This window comes from Vulpes vulpes, chromosome 9, assembly GCF_048418805.1.
Source record: "Vulpes vulpes isolate BD-2025 chromosome 9, VulVul3, whole genome shotgun sequence".
In the NCBI taxonomy this organism is placed as follows: Eukaryota; Metazoa; Chordata; class Mammalia; order Carnivora; family Canidae; genus Vulpes; species Vulpes vulpes.
Genome location: NC_132788.1, coordinates 32,977,695 through 32,995,445, shown reverse-complemented (window position 1 = coordinate 32,995,445; position 17,751 = coordinate 32,977,695). Strand labels below are relative to the sequence as shown.

General features: G+C 41.3%; 1 long non-coding RNA gene across 1 annotated transcript; it reads left to right on the top strand.

Moving 5' to 3' along the window:
* Positions 1-1,054: 1,054 nt before the first annotated feature.
* LOC140593861 (uncharacterized) lies at positions 1,055-9,470 on the top strand. Its single transcript, XR_011994204.1, has 3 exons — positions 1,055-1,370; positions 7,009-7,198; positions 7,638-9,470. It is a non-coding gene; the product is annotated as an uncharacterized lncRNA (long non-coding RNA).
* Positions 9,471-17,751: the final 8,281 nt, after the last annotated feature.

Sequence of the window (17,751 nt, the reverse complement as noted above, 5' to 3'; positions counted from 1 at the left end):
AGTCAGAACTTCCTGCTGTTGAGAGGACAAGAGTCTCCCAGTTCTCAAACTGGGTCATCCATTTCTTCCTTGATTCCATGAGGTATCCAATATCATTCTAAGAGATATGCTTTTCTCTGTTAAGTTTAGCAATGTTGGTTTCTGTTGCTTGCAACCCAAGAACTCTGACACTGCCAGGCACAATGCTGGGTGTTTTATATGTGGATTTGTTTAATTTAATACTCACAATACTCTTAAAAGGAAGATACTGTAATCCTCATTCTATGTATAGGGAAATTGAAGCTTATCTAGGTTAAAAAGTAACTTGCTCATGAACACACAGGCAATAAATTGTGAAACATGACAAGGGGCTCAGGTCTTCGTGTGGATGCCTGAGGTTATGCTCCTTCCACCTGACAAATAATCAGAGTTCTTAAGTTTTCCTTTATTGCTACATAAACTTAACACTTCAGATATATTTTGCTTTAAATGATCTCTACTAGATATCAGCAGATACATCAAATTAAAGTTCTGTATATTGTTTTATTATATATATATATGCACTTTTTTCCTTACTTAAAATATCTCCTAATCACATAAAATCCAGCTCTTTTATTTTCTTTTATGTTCCAAATTCTTTTGTATGCCATAAGTAAGAACAATGGCACACAATCTCACAATGGTGATAAGTGTAATTATGACTCCAAGAACATGCTTAATAACCATAGTTTTAAGCAAAACTAAAACACAGAACCCCATAAAGATATAATACATAGAGAAGGAAATCTATCAGATGTCTTGGGAGCAACAAAGTACAAGATGTGAAAATTCTCCTCAAGATATGCACTAGTTGGAAAAACAATGATATGAAAAGTAAAACAGTAGACAGAAATGGAGCAAAAATGCAAAAGCAGTCTGTGATTCACTGTGAAATGGATATTTTAAGAGAGGTGACTTGTTGGGAGCTGCGTGCCAGGAAGGGGTTAATGGATTGAGTAATGGCTCTCTGTTGACTCTTCCAGGCCCACCTGTCTCACCCTTGTTGTTGATGGCTTGTGGCTCAAGGACACATACTATTGCTATCTATTCAAGGGCGCATACTGTTGCTATCTACTGTGAAAGGACATGTCTGGAGAACTAAGCTTAAAATATCCTGCTTGTTAAACAACCCTGCTTTATAAAAGAGTGAATAATACAAATAAAGTTGGCATTGTGGCTGAATCCGGCCATATGTCCCTCCCGCTCCCACTCTGTTTATGTCTCTTTTCTTTTCCTCATTCCCTTACCCTCATCCCTGGACGGTTGTCGCCCCCAGCGCCCGCGACAAGTGGCGCCCGGACAGGGACCTGAGCATAAAGCACATGAGAAGTTTCCGGAATTGAATTATTCAGGTAAGGGAACCAGGCGGGGTCCTGGGACGGCGGGAGTAAAATCATGGGACAAAAGCAATCAGCAAATCAGGTTTTATTTATAGCTGGATTACAAACCCTTCTCCGAGAAGGAGGGTTCAAGGTACCTAATAAGACCTTGAGAAGCTTTTTCGAAACTGTCAGGGATTTATGCCCATGGTTTCTGACTGAAGGGTCCTTAGATTTAAAACATTGGAGAAGAATTGAACAAGAACTGAAAAATCAAATTTCCCTTAGAGGCGAGACAGCAGTCCCAGCTGGGACTATGAGATTGTTTGAGCAGTTGCGACAAGTCATTGACCCTTTACATAAGATTAAGATTATTTCCTTGAAATCTGAAACCGAGAACAAAAATAATCAATTTGAAAGTAAGTTTGAGGGTGACTCTGAGAAAATTCAGCCTCCCTCGGCAGCTATGAGGCAAATGGCCTTATCATCCTCTTTTTCTCCTGGCTCCCCCCCCCCCTGGCTCCCCCCCCCCCCCCCCCCCCCCCGCTCCAGCTGGGGATCACTCCTGGAAAGTTATTCCTGAGCCTCCTGGGGTCATCCCCCCTGCCCCACCGCCTATATCCGATCCAACAAAAACTTATGGGTCTCATAAGGCAGGCCTTAGAGGACCCCCTTTGTTGAGATCGGGAGAAGATGAATTCGGGGACGACGATGTATATTTGAACAATAATAATAAAAGTCCTCCGAAAGAATACATGCAAATGACAAAATTTTCTGATAAAGGACAGAAAAAGGGGCCAGTCCCCGGATATAGGGATCAAACTACTAGTCCCTTGCCTTTATATCTTACAAACTCCAACCGCAGAGATGAGATCTGGGAAGGAGCACCTGCTGTCCCCCGACAGAGTTTCCCCATAATAACTAACCAACAATCAGCCGGAGGGTTTGATATTAAAGGTGTGACCCCCTTACAAAGGGCCCTGTATGAGGCCGAAAGGCGCGGAGAGAACACCACTGGATTTACTGCTTTCCCTGTCTCTTTAGATAATGCCGGTCGGCGCATGTATTCAGCTCTAAACTTTAAAGTGTTGAAAAAATTAAAAACTGCATGAACTGCATGTGCCCAGTATGGGCCCACTGCCCCTTTCACTTTGTTCATGCTGGACAATTTGAGTCGAGAGACCCTATGCCCTGGAGATTGGCATGTTGTAGCCAAAGCATGCCTTTCTGAGGGGGATTATTTGATTTGAAAATCTGATTATCATAACAGATGTAATGATCTTGCTAATTACAATAGGAGAACTGAAATTCCTGTCTCATATAAAATGCTTGCAGGGACAGGCGCTTACCATGATGTAGGTCAACAATTAGATTACCCTGATGTGGCTTATACACAAATCAATGAGGCTACTATTACATCTTGGAGGAAGCTGCCTACTTCTGGGGCCAAAACAGAAAAATTGTCCAAAATACGACAAGGACCTGATGAGAAGTACTCAGACTTTGTAGCCCGTCTTCTGCAGACAGTGGGAAAGATAGTTACTGATGTGGAAGCCGGCACTATTATAGTAAAACAATTAGCTTATAAAAATGCTAACAGTAAAAAAAAAAAAAAAAACAAAAAATGCTAACAGTACATGCCAGGCTGCAATTCGGCCATGGAGAAAAACTGGAACTCTTAAAGATTATGTCCGTCTTTGTGCAGAAATAGGCCCTTCGTATGTGCAAGGCTTAACACTGACTGCTGCTTTAAGGGGAATTTCCCCACAACAGATGCAACAGCAGATGCTAAAACAGGGAACTAGAGGTGGCAGACGTGGGCAAAAAATTTTCACGGGAGCACAGACCTGTTTTAATTGTGGAAAACCAGGTCATTTTAAGAGTCAATGCCCGCAGTTGAAGGCCGGTTTTGGGAATTCTGTGAGTCCGCAGCAAGTTAACAAACCTTTATCTCTCTATCCCAGATGTCAGCGGGGGTTTCATTGGGCTAATAAATGCGGTTCCAAGACAGATCGGTTTGGAAACCCCCTTTCGGAAAACCGAGGTCGGGGCTTGTCGCAGCCCCAACAAACAATAGCGACACTGACCCCAGTACAGGATCCCTTGAACTAATTAAAGCCAACACGGCTGATCTCCCAGGAATTGACAAATTATACCGAGGTACCCCCTCCAATGCAGGGCTAGATTTAGCTCCTGCTTCCTATATATATTTGGAAGGCGGGCAGCCCCCTAAACCCATACCTACCGGAATATGGGGACCTCTTCCTAAAGGAACTTGGGAATTAATTTTAAGTAAATCCAGTTAAACTTTAAAAGGGCTTACTGTATATCCTGGGGTGATCGATAAAAACTACATGGGAGAGCTAAAAATTCTTACTAGTCTCTCCCAAGAAACTCTCACATTGGAACCCAAGGTTCCTAATGCCCAGCTAATATTAATACCTAGGTTTAAAACTAAAAATAAAGTAATAAAACCTCAAAGAGGCAGCCAGGGCTTTGAATCTACTGATGTACATTGGATGCAATTAATATCTGCGGATAAGCCTTATCTCTGCCTTAAGATAAATGAAAAAATTTTTAAAGGATTGGTAGACACTAGAGCAGATATGTCCGTCATATCTCAAAATCAATGGCCTAATGCTTGGCCCACGCAAGAAACCTCCACTCCAGTTAAGGGAGTGGGTATTATAAATACCCCTAGGATTAGCTCCAATCAGCTTTACTGGGAGACTGAGGATGAACACTCTGAAAGATTTTGTCCCTTCGTTCTTCCTATTGATCTTAATCTATGGAAAAGAGATGTACTTACAAAAATGGGCTCGATCCTTAAAACAAAAAAACTTCCTGTTTCTAAACAACAGGAAGCTGTTTCCTTTATGATGGCTCAAATGGGTTATGTTCCAGAAAAAGGACTCGGAAAAGATTTACAAGGGATTGTACAACCCGTCGAACTTGAGGAAAATCCTGATAAATTAGATTTGGGTTTTCTCCAGGGCCACTGACAAACCCCCACGCTATGCCTCTTAAATGGTTAACCAATGTCCCTATATGGGTGGACCAGTGGCCCTTACCTGATCATAAACAAGAGGCTGCTAAAAAGCTGGTTGAAAACAGGTGCAGTTGGGGCATCTTGTTCCTTCCAACAGTCCTTAAAATACTCCTATCTTTGTTATTAAAAAGAAATTTAAAAAAATGGAAATTATTGCAAGATCTCCGAGCAGTTAATGCCGTTATGAAGCCCATGGGAGCTCTTCAACCCGGGCTGCCTGCTCCTTCAGCCATTCCTTTAAATTATCAATTACTTATCTTAAATTTAAAAGACTGTTTTTCACCATCCCTCTATCTCCTGATGATTATGAAAAATTCGCCTTTTTAATTCCTACTACTAACCTACAAGCCCCTTATGCCAGATATCATTGGAAGGTTTTGCCTCAGGGCATGGCCAATAGTCCTACCCTATGTCAGAAATTCGTAGGCAGAGCTTTGACCCCCTTTAGACTTGCTTTCCCATCTATATATTATATTCATTATATGGATGACATTTTACTAGCCGCTAGTGAGGAAGGGACTCTCTTAAAAACATTCGAAAAATTGCAGTCTTGCCTTCAAAAATTTAATTTGATAATGGCCCCTAAAAAGGTTCAGAGAGCTGAACCTTATAAATATCTTAAATATATTATTAAACAAAAAACTATTAAGCCACAAAAAATTCAAATACACACTGCCCCTCTTAAAACATTAAATAAGGGATCCCTGGGTGGCGCAGTGGTTTGGCGCCTGCCTTTGGCCCAGGGCGCGATCCTGGAGACCCGGGATCGAATCCCACATCAGGCTCCCGGTGCATGGAGCCTGCTTCTCCCTCCGCCTGTGTCTCTGCCTCTCTCTCTCTCTCTCTGTGACTATCATAAATAAAAATTAAAAAAAAAAAAAAACATTAAATAATTATCAAAAGTTGTTAAAAAATATCAACTGGATACGTTCAACGTTAACTTTAACTGCGAAACAGTTACGCCCCCTCTTTAATATACTAAAAGGAGACTCTAATCCGGCCTCTCCTAAAATGTTGACAGAGGGCGCCAAACAAACATTAAAATTAGTCAATAATAAACTCTCAAAAGCTCAAATTACAAAAGTTTCTTTGATAAATTCACTATACTTAATTTTATTGAACCCTGCCATCATGCCTTTGGCTGTCCTTTGGCAACCTCATGGCCCTTTAGAATGGATACATCTCCCATTACATTCTCTGCATGTTATTAATTCTCTTCCTAGCATGCTGGCTCAACTCATCACTAGAGGAAGGACGCGTTCCCTACAACTCCTAGACAAGAAGCCTAATTTTTTAATCTGTGCTATGTTAACTAAAAAAAAGTTTAAAAATTTACAACAGTTTAACCTTGATTGGCAAATTGCCCTCGCCTCATACCCGGGCCAAGTTAAATTCCATTTGCCGACAAATAAACTTCTGCAGTTTCTAAATAAGGTTTCAACAATCCCACAAGGTTCCCTTTCTCACTCCCCAATTGAAAAAGCTACAAACATTTTTATGAACGCCAACAAATCTGACAATATTACAATTTATTATGTCTCTAATAATAAAAAACATATAAAAAAATATCATTACTCAACTAAGTCAATGCAAAGAACAAAATTAAAAACTGTTACTATTGCTTTACAAAAATATCCTGAGCCATTAAATCTTTTCACAAACAATCTATATGTTGCTCAAGCTGTGCCCTTACTTCCCTCTGCCTTTTTATGTTGTAATGATAAAGAGTTATATATCCTCTTCTCGTCTATTCAACACAGTCTTCTTAAAAAGCATAATCTAATTTACATTTCTCATATTCGAGCTCATTCAGGCCTGCCTGGCCCATTATCCTATAAAAATGCAATTGCTAATAAAATCACGCATATTAATTTTCTTTCTTCTTTTAATACTACTAAAAAAAACCATAACAAATTTCACCAAAATTCAGCAGCTCTTCAAAGACAATTTAAAATTTCACGTAAATCAACCAAACAAATAATAAAAAAATGTCAGACTTGCCCTAAAACCCTCAATCTCCCTTCATTTACTGTTAATCCCCCGAGGCCTCTTACCTAAACGTTACATTATAGCCTCCATTTAATAAATTAAAATATATCCATGTTTCTATTAATACCTTTTCAAAATATATTTTTGCCTCTACCCACAGTGGAAAAGCCTTTACTAATATACAAAATCATCTATTTGCTACATTCTCCCAACTAGGCCTCCTCAAGACTATTAAAACAGACAATGGATCTGCTTATACCTCGTCTTCTTTTCAACAATTTTGCCTAACTTTCGACATTTCACATTCCACTGGTATTCCATATAATTCACAGGGTCAGGCCATTGTTAAAAAAAAGTCATTCCACCCTAAAAACTTATTTACATAAATTAAAAGAGGGGGAGATACTTAAGGGAAAGACTAAGTATTCACCACATATGCATTTGGCATTAACTTTATATGTTTTAAATTTTTTAAATGTTGATGCAGTAGGTAAAACTGCAGCTGAGAGGTTTTGGGCTCCAGAACCAGAGCCCTTCCTCTATGCACGATGGAAGGATCCGCTGACGGGACAGTGGTCTGGCCCAGATCCAGTCCTCCTGCGAGGACGGGGGTTTGCTTGTATTTTCCCACAGAAGGAGGAGACGCCGCGGTGGCTGCCGTTGCGGTGCGTCTGATTTACCAAAGAAAGTGGCCCGCCTCTCCCTGCAACCACGAGCTCCTCAACAGGACCAGACGGTGAAACCCCGGAGGAGAAGGGGGAGGAGAGCCCCATTGCCTACTTGGGGACAAATAAAGAAGGTGGTTGGCGAGGCCAAACAAACCGTACGTAAAGCCCAGGCCCCCCTTACTCCTACTAACCTGTTTTTGGCTCTTTTAGCAGGCATCTCCGCCTCTGCTGAGACAGCCGAGGCGTCCTCTTATTGGGCTTTTATGGTGGACCCTCCTTTTGTACGGCCCGTTACTTGGGATAATCCCACGCCTCATGTACCTACTAATCTACCAGATGCGCTGGGCGGGCTGGAGGCATAGTCCATTGAGGCTGTCGCAAGACCCATCAGCTGGACTGGGTTGGCGGATCAGGTTCCAATTTGTTTCCAGGCCGCTGAAAATGGTCAGTCCCCCTCCTATGGGTGTCTTTTTACTAAGCAGGTGACTCACACTGTCAAGCGTCGGTATTGGGATGATGAAAAACATAATAAAGATCAAAGGGAGGAAAAAATGGTTGATTACTGGGCGCTTAATGAACCATTCTTCGCACCAGGGGCTACTTCTAACCTTCGAGATTCTCCTCCTGGAATGAGCCCTTGGGACTATCCTGACTGCCCTACAGTGCCCAATTGGAAATAATCTCTCCCCGTTTGGAGAGAATGCAGAGTGCGAGACCCTGAGACTTTGCACCCAGTAATGACACCCTCTTTGCGTATAACGGACTGGTCAAAATCAAAATCTGCAGCCTGACAAAAAATACAAGTCAGAGTGAGATCTCCAGAACTCCGTGCTGCCTATGAACATTATGGATACGTGCCTCCCGGCCCGCTTTCAACACCACGCATGATACATTCGGACCTTTGGAAGCTGGCTGCAGCTCTCTGTCCCCTTAAAACAAACTCTACTACTGGACCTATCTACCCCCCTCATGTTGATCTGTATATTCAGACTTGCGTACCCCGTCCCTTCCTGTTGGTGATGGGGAGAGACAAAATTGATAAGCTTCAAGCCTCTCAGGACAAATACCAGGCTAGTTGCCAAAATTATGTATTGACTAATTGTTTACCTGTTCATCTGCCCCCTGGAGATGCTCGCCCTGTTACAGTTATGTTAGTACAGCAACCCCCGTATGTCATGCTCCCTGTTAATATTACTGGTCCGTGGTATACTAGTTACGGGTATTCCTTTGCTAAACAACTCACTGATATAGTGGTAAAAACAAAAAGGTTTTTGGGTCTGTTGGTGGCAGAAATAGTTGCTTTTGTGTCTTTGGTAGCCTCTGCCACTGTTTCTTCTGTGGCACTCAGCCAAACCATCCACACCGCTCAACATGTTAATTCCTTGGCCCATAATGTATCTGTGGCTCTTGCCACACAAGGAACTATTGATCAAAAAATTGTTGCTCGTCTGCAGGGGTTAAAAGAAGCTGTGGAGTACCTGGGAGGGCAATATGCTAGGCTCCAGCTCAGTTATCATTGCAATGTCATGCAGGCTTTCAGCATATTTGCGTCACCGCATTACCTTATAATGAGACAGAACATACATGGGAGCAAGTGCAGCAACATTTAAAGGGGATTTGGAACAATACAGATTTAAGCTTAGATTTGCTAAGCCTGGAACAGCAAATGGCTGCACTTAACAATGCTCATCTCTTTATTGAGAACCCTGCTGAATTGGCAGATAAATTTTTAAAAGGTATCCGAGGTATTAACCCCTTGCAATGGTTTGAATTTAATTCCCCTGGCAGGGATCCCTGGGTGGCGCAGCGGTTTGGCGCCTGCCTTTGGCCCAGGGCGTGATCCTGGAGGTCTGGGATCGAATCCCACGTCGGGCTCCCTGCATGGAGCCTGCTTCTCCCTCTGTCTGTGTCTCTTAATCTCTCTCTCTTTCTGTCGCTCATGAATAAATAAATAAAATCTTTAAAAAAAAAATAATAATTCCCCTGGCATTTGGATTATAATTGCTGTCGCTACAGCCTTAGTAATTGCTTTAACTATTGAAATATGCTTATATGCGTCCTTTAAAAGTTTCCAGCACAAAGCCCTTAAAAAATCTCTATTTTCAAAATCTCAAAAACAATAGGGGGAGATGTTGGGAGCCGTGTGCCAGGAAGGGGTTAATGGATCGAGCAATGGCTCTCTGTTGACTCTTCCAACCATGGCCCACCTGTCTCACCCTTGTTGTTGATGGCTTGTGGCTCAAGGACGCATACTATAGCTATCTATTCAAGGGCGCATACTGTTGCTATCTACTATGAAAGGACATGTCTGGAGAACTAAGCTTAAAATATCCTGCTTGTTAAACAACCCTGCTTTATAAAAGAGTGAATAATACAAATAAAGTTGGCATTGTGGCTGAATCCAGCCATATGTCCCTCCTGCTCCCACTCTGTTTATGTCTCTTTTCTTTTCCTCATTCCCTTACCCTCATCCCTGGACGGTTGTCACCCCCAGCACGCGCGACAGTGAGTGTAAAGTCCTATGAAGAACCTAGACTGTCCCTCATATCTAGGGAAGTAGGAAACAAGGAACAATATTCTTGCTTCTGCCAACAAGAAAAAATGTCTGATGGCTAAATAACAACCTAAAATAATAAAAGGTTTCTGTGAGGCATGGCTGACATATCATATATCACCATCCTAGGGGAGAATTTCCAGAAGTTGATTTTCCAGATTTATAGAACACAACTTCTGAGTGGTCACTGTAGTGAATGGGGTATTTCCCTGTGTTTTCTGGCAGAACCAAGGACAAGTTACATCACTAATCCTGAGTTTATTAACAAGTGTCATCATCTCATGTTAGAAATCTCTCTGGAGGGTTGGGTGCTATTCTCTCATGTTGACTATTTGAGATTTATGTCCTGAAAAGCCAAACTGCATTTCTAATCTACCATCAAAGTGGATTATCAGAACCAGAAATAACAAAATTTAACACTCAGTTTTTCATGCCTAAGACTAACAGCAAAAGCTGTAATCTATTTCACCACATTCAGAGTAAAAATGATATATTAATGAGTGGTTTTTCCTCTCTCACCAAATAATTACAGTTTCCTTCTTACAGAAAACAAATTATTTTTATTTCCCTTAAGAAGACTATGATTAATTGTACAAAATTACACTTGTCTTTAATTGAATAGATTTCCTTCCTTCCTCTGGATTAGTGGTATATTATATATTATTAAATAGCTTGGGAAAACCCAAAGAAGGAAATCTTCCTCTTCAGGACTAAAGCCGGGTTGCTCATGGCTGCTATGGAACCGTATACAAGTGTGGACAAGTTTCACTCCTTTGCTCACATGACCTCTGGCAAACTGAGTGAAGGGTGTCTTATAGAGTTTGTTCTCAGCCTACTCAGGCTGCTATACACACACTGGGTATCTTATTAGGAAAAGAAATTTATTTCTTGTAGCTCTGGAAGCTGGAAGTTCAAGATCAAAGTGCCAGTAAAGTTGGATGAGGTTCACAGCCAGTGGTTTTTCACTGTGTCCTCACATGGTAGAAGGAGCAAGGGAGGGCTGTAGGTCTATTCATGAGGGCTCCAACCTCAGGATCTAAGTACCTCCCAAAGATCCAACCTCCTAACATCAACACATCCAGCATTAGGATTTTAATATATGAATTTTGGGAGGAGGGGACACAAATGTGCAGACCATAGCAAGTTCTAATTCTCATTTATTGGAAGCACACCAACATCACCCAAATCTCACCTGAGGGGACACTAGTCTTAGAAAGTTTCTTATAGGGACGCCTGGGTGGCTCAGTGGTTGAGCGTCTGCCTTCGGCTCAGGGCATGATCCTGGAGTTCCGGGATCGAGTCCCGCATCGGGCTCCCGCAGAAAGCCTGCCTGCTTCTCCCTCTGCCTCTCTCCCTATGTCTCTCATGAATAAATAAATAAATCTTAAAAAAAAAAAAAAGAAATTTTCTTGTAAAAGCACAAATGAAAGCCAAGACATTGTTCACATGTGGTGGGCCATGACTTTGTAAAGATATATCTTCAAGGCAGGGTTTCTCAGCCTCAGCACTGCTAACATTTTAGGCTGAGTATTTGTTTGGTTGTGGGCAGAGGTGCTGCCCTGTGCACTGGAGTATGTTTAGCAGCATCTACCCACTGGATTCCAGTAGTAGGCACCTCCACAGTTAAGACAAATAATGATATCTCCAGAAACTGCCCCCAGTTGAGAACCACTGCCCCAAATTATAGCACTCCTTCTTGGCCCCAAAGCTAGAGGGCATTGTATCTGATTCTGCTGGTTGTTCCCCAATGTCTATAATCCTGTTCCGATAGCAGAAGCTCTTCCTAATCCTGTGGCTGTCTAGGATAAAGACCACACTTCCCAGCCTCCCTTATAGCTAAGTGGGGCAAAGACATTAAAGTCAGGCTAATAGGATTTAAGCCAAAATTATTAACTCAAAATTAACTTCCTGTCATGCCTAGAAAAGGAAATGAGTGTTTTCCCCCATTCTTCCAGCCCCCTCTCCCTGGCTTGGTGTGAATGCGTTGGGGAGAGCTAGCTATACTGCACACACACAGGGACTGAAGCTGCCTGTTGAGTATGGCAGAGCAATAAGATAAAAGGCAATGGGGTGGTAGAGATGCCATATCAGCTCTGAGCCCAATATTTCCCTCAAAATTGGCTTGCATACACCACAGTTATTTTGGAGTCTTTGTTATAGTAACTGGCATTTGCATCTTAATGCAAATCCTAAATATTTTTGTATCTACTAAGTCAAGAAGATAGCAGTTAAGATAGGAGCTCTCTTTGATTCTAGCTGAGTCTACACCCTTGAATGGAAAATAGTCCTTTTTCACTCCAACACTGTTCCCTGGGGAACAAACACTGAGCAGTGAGGGAGGACAGTGTTAGCGAGACAGCCCAGTAGACCAGCTGAACTAACACAGGAGATCCACAGGAAGACAGTAAGTATATGTGGGTGGTCCTTTCTGAGCTTAAACTGAGATTCCCAATTGGTCAGGTGAGGTTGACGAAGTCTCCTCCACAGTTGTCCATTTGCATGAGATGATTTGCCCCAGAAAGAGCGTGCTAGGATATGCTTTTGTGCGAATGTCAAGAATGAAAAACACCTCTCAGTGGAAAGAATAGCCAGTGTATAGTCACCTGCCCAGGCCATGGACGAACTCAAAACCAATGGAGAGTGAAGTTCTGCAGTCCAAAACAAAGAAGTACATTCAGGAAGGGCTTCATGGCACAGAACAGGGAAAATGAATTCTTTTCCCACTTTGGCACAGAATGCCATCCCAACTTCTTTGAGGGTTCTAGTTCCTCAGCGACAGCAAAAAAACTATGGCAGGAGCCTAGGGGAGGACAGAACCCTATAGACACCATCATACTTCACAGGGTCCTGCTGGAGCACAGTAACCCTGAGTGGGATGGGACTTTGCTTCTAAGCACAAATGAGATAATCCTGCAATAACACCCAGAAAAACTTGCGAGTGGACCATGCATCCTCAGGTGACCATTAGTGTGGACTGTCCCTGCAGCAGACAATGGTAAGTGCCTGACCTGATTAGCTTTTCAAACCTCACTCCCTACAATATTCCAGATATTTGGGACTCAGGATAGTGTTCAGGGCTATGTGACCAAAACAGAAAACCATAGTGATGTTCTTGGGAAAATATTTTCCTTCTTGGTACAAATACTGCCCTATCTCCTCTCTCTCTTTTTTTTTTTTTAAATATTTTATTTATTTATTTGAGAGAGAGAGAATACAAGCAGGGGAAAGGGCAGAAGGAGAAGCAGACTCCCTGCTGAGCAGGGAGCCTGATGCAGGACTCCATCCCAGGACCCTGGGATCACAACCTGAACCAAAAGCAGATGTTTAACAACTAAGTGACGCAGGTGCCCCTCCTACTGTCTTCTTCCCAAAGGAATGCAGTCATAACTCCTGAAGCAGCAGCTACCATCATCTTGGGGTTTCTGCAACTGCTGGTTTTTGGACTTATTATTATGGGAGGAAAATAGCCCCATGTGTTTGTAGCCATTGCTGACTGATACATGGCTACAGGCTGATAAGGCTGCAGATTTTTTTTAAGATTTATTTATTTATTTTATGATAGACATAGAGAGAGAGGCAGAGACACAGGCAGAGGGTGAAGCAGGCTCCATGCCGGGAGCCCCATGCGGGACTTGATCCCGGGACTCCAGGATCGCGCCCCGGGCCAAAGGCAGGCGCCAAACCGCTGAGCCACCCAGGGATCCCCAAGGCTGCAGAATTTATGTTACAACAAATGTTGCTGTCAACCCTCCTGAGAAAGTAGCCTTAGGTTCATATACAAGCCAAGTATCTCCATGCACTTGGCTCAGTCTTGGTATGGCCTCTATGTGACTTCTTATAATGTTTTGATATTCATTTACCTATCTAAGAAAGATCGGTGCTGGCAAGGATGTAGAAAAAATGGATTCTTCCTATACTGCTAGTGGAAATACAAAATGGTATAGCTATCGTGGCAAACTGTTCCAACAGGTTTTTTTTTTTTTTTAATAAACTAAAAATGCATTTTCCATATAACATAGCAATCATTTAAAAAAAAAAATTCCATTGGGACACCCAGGTGGCGCAGCAGTTTGGCGCCTGCCTTTGGCCCAGGGCGTGATTCCGGAGTTCCGGGATTGAGTCCCGCATCGGGCTCCCTGCGTGGAGCCTGCTTCTCCCTCTGCCTGTGTCTCTGCCTCTCTCTTTCTCTCTCTCTCTCTCTCTCTCTCTGTCTTTCATGAATAAATAAATAGAATCTTAAAAAAAATTCCATTGTATAACATAGCAATCATATACCCCTGGACATTTATCCCAGAGAAATGAAAACTTATGTTCACACATATGTATCTAAAAATCTGTACAGTTGATCCTTGAACAACATGGATTTGAACTGTACCAGCCCACTTAGATAGGAGTTTTTTACAGTTTAGTTCTAGAAATGTATTTTCTCTTCCTTATGATTTTCTTAATATTTTGCCTCTGGCTTACTTTATTATAAGAATGCAGTGTATAATATGTATAATACACAAATATGTAGTAAGTGACTATGTTATCAGCAAGGCTTCCAATCAATAGTAGGCTATCAGTAGTTAAGTTTGGGGAGAGTCAAATGTTATTGTAGATTTTCTACTGTGGGGGGTCAGTGTCCCTACCCACCATGTTGTTCAAGGGTCAGTGGTACATGAATGTTCATAGCAGCTTTAAAATTATAAAAACCTGGAAACAATCCAATGTCTTTCAAAGAGTAATTGTTGACCAGACTCTGGAACATCTATACAATGAAATACTACTCAGCAATAAAAGGGAATGAACTATTGATACACCCAACAACTTGGATGGACTCGAGGCCATGATGCTTAGTGATAAAGGTCAATCTCTAAAGGTTACACACCGTGTGATTCCAATTATGTAATGGCCCAGGAATGACAAAAGTGCAGAGATGGAGACCAGGTTAGTTGTTTTCAAGGGTTGGGGATAGAAGACAGAGGGAGGGAGGATGTGAATATGAGGGGTAGAACAAGAGAGGTTTCTTTATGGTGATAGAACAGTTCTCTGTACCTTAATTGTGGTTCTCATTACACAGATCTATAATTGAGATCAAACTACATGGAACTATAAGCACACATGCACACATACACATATACATGTACATGCACGAGAGTATATGTAGGAACTGGTGAAAACTGAATATAGTCTATAGCTCAGTAAACAATTTACTGGTTTTGATATTGTACAACAGTTATATAAAATATCACCATCAGGGGAAGATGGGTAAAAAATACATGGAATTCTAGGTATTGTTTCACAACTTTCTGTAAGTCTATAATTATTTTTTTTTAAAATCTTCTTTAAAAAAGTCAATAAAAAAAAAAAAACCTGTCTATTCAGGGTATCTTTTCTGAGTGGAATCTATAATCATTCTCTTTAAAATTTCACATGTAGTTTCAAGCATGATAGATATTTTGCCTTATTATAGTGAATGTGACATAACAGAAGGAAGAGAGAAAAAAGTTTGGGGTAGAGAGGAAGAAAGCAGGGAATGATACATATCCTTTAAGCTTAGAGATGAATGGTAATAAAACAAAATATTTTAAAATTTTTCATTAGAAAATTGAATTTAAAAGTCATATTCAAGCATGAACAATAAGCAAAAAAATAGGTAAATATAAATGCAATACAGATGTGAATGTTTAAGTCAATGACATTGTTTTGAGAAACTTTTGATCAAGTTATCTTTTAGGGGCCAAAGAAAGAATCACTGTCACCCACCACACAATTAATCATTGTCCACTCTCTTGGGAAAAAAGGTGAAATTAACCAATTGTGACCATTAAACAAGTTATACTAAAGCTGTACACACTTGTACAAAGATAAATTGTACATATTCACAAGTAAAACAAGAAATGCTTAGAAAGTTCTTACACCAGCTCTCTGAGGAGAAAACAGAAGCCATCCATTGGGCCGAACTCTGTTGCTTAAAATGTGGTAATGAGTTATGATTGAATGTACCAGTTATCCTTGGATGCTATCACAACTCTTATTTCCATGTAGAGGTGGTAATAAAGGCATCAGGAAGTATTCCCTTTTTGAAATAGTTGTCTGGTTATTCACAGAAGTAGCTATAGGGGCTCCTGGGTGACTCAGTCAGTTGAGCATCCAGCTCTTTGCTTTGGCTCAGGTCATGATCCCAGAGTCCTGGGATCGAGCCCTGCATTGAGCCCCAGATCAGGCTCTGCACTCAGCATGGTGTCTGCTTGGGATTCTCTTTCTCCCTCTCCCTCTCCTCACTCACATTCTCTCTCTCTCTCTCTCTCTCTCAAATAAATCTTTAAAAAAAAATAAGTAGCTATAGATTAGGCACAAAAATCTCAAGATCAAGTAAAGAGGGGAGTCCAGATTGCTATAACTTTTGAAAAATTTACTCTTCCAAGCAGCTGAAACAGATGTGGGTATTATGTAAACATTGCGTAGCATTATCTGGGGTAGAATACAAAGGAGCCAGCAGAAAAACTGGGTTTCAGTTGCCAGGTGTTCTGAAGCTTGACACCCCTTGCTTATTAAAAAGAACTGAGGTTAGCCCTTCAGGGAAGTAGGGGTCATCCCTGATTTTATCAAAGCCCCCATATATATTCATGAGACTTCACGTTTTTTCGGTTTTACTTGTGACCTCTGGTAGTTTGCAAACATGTATAGACTTGAAATATATTCTAGAAGCAAATTACATAAACTGAAAAATCCTATATATCTCTCTGAACACAGTCCAGCAATGTCAGACACACACTAAAATTGTGACAAATATTGGTTGCAGAATGAATACCTGAGCGAATGAAATTTGACATAAATTTCTAGTTTCCACTCTCATTTAAAAATATCAACTGGCGGGCAGCCCGGGTGGCTCAGTGGTTTAGCACCGCCTTCAGCCCAGAGTGTGATCCTGGAGACCCCAGAATCGAGTCCCACGTCCGGCTCCCTGCATGGAGCCTGCTTCTCCCTCTGCCTGTCTCTGCCTCTTTTCCTCTGTGTGTCTCTTGTAAATAAATAAATAAAATATTAAAAAAAAAATCACCTGGCAGGGGGCACCTGAGTGGCTCAGTCTGTTGGGCATCCGAGTCTTGGTTTCAGCTCAGGTTGATGTCTCATGGGTTGTGGGATCTGGCCCCAGGTTGGGCTCCGCACTCTGTGGAATCTGCCTGAAGATTCTCTCCTTCTGCCCCTCCTCTCAGCCCCTCCCATGCCCATGCTTGCTCCCTCTCTCAAAATAAATAAATCTTTAAAAAAAAAAAAAAACAAACAAAAATAAAAATATCAATGGGGGATTGCTATATCATCAATTTAAATTTCAATGATAATTTTCAGAAAATTTAAGAAATAAAATGCTAGAAGAAATAAAATGCTAGAAGAACAAACATAATTATTTGAAATTATCTATTAGAGTTAAACCTTTCAGGAAAAGGAGAGAGCCATTTGAAGGTTTCGTTTATTTGGTATCACATCTGTGGAAAACCCGTATTTTAAAAAAAAGCAAAAGCCTGAGTTATAGCACCAGTTTAGGGTCCCAAAATATTTAACTGTTGTGAGAGACTGGATCGGGGGAAAACTGTAACTGTGACCATAATTCATATTGTACAAACTGTACAAACTAGTCAACTCCTTTATCTTTAACAGTGGCCACAGAAAATGTCAAAGCTCAATTTTTTTTTCCTCTCCCCACTCTTTCATATTTTTCTGTGTTACATCCTATAGTAACTCTGGCTGACTTGAAAGGCTCACTGGGACAGCAAATCCCAGGACTCAATTTTCTCTATCAGATTGTTGCAAATAAATCTCATTTTATATCTCAGCTCATAACAGCAGTGAAAATGCTTTACTGTGTCTCTGCTTTCTATTGCTGTGTTTAATGCTACAGCTGAGGGCTTGATTGTCTCTCCAGGAGACACCAGGATGGGAATGTTATTTCCCTTCCCCCACCCTTCAGCTCCCAGTAACAATTGAGCATTAAGGTAGTAAATCACCATCATAATTGTCTGGTTATATCCAGTCAACTGGCTTAATGAGACGGGAAGTAGGTTGCTGGGGAAGAGGAATGACATTTTAACAAGACAACTTGCATCAAACTGTAATTTATCCTTCACAACACATTTAATTTTTCTGGAAAGTTATCAGAAGCAAAATCGC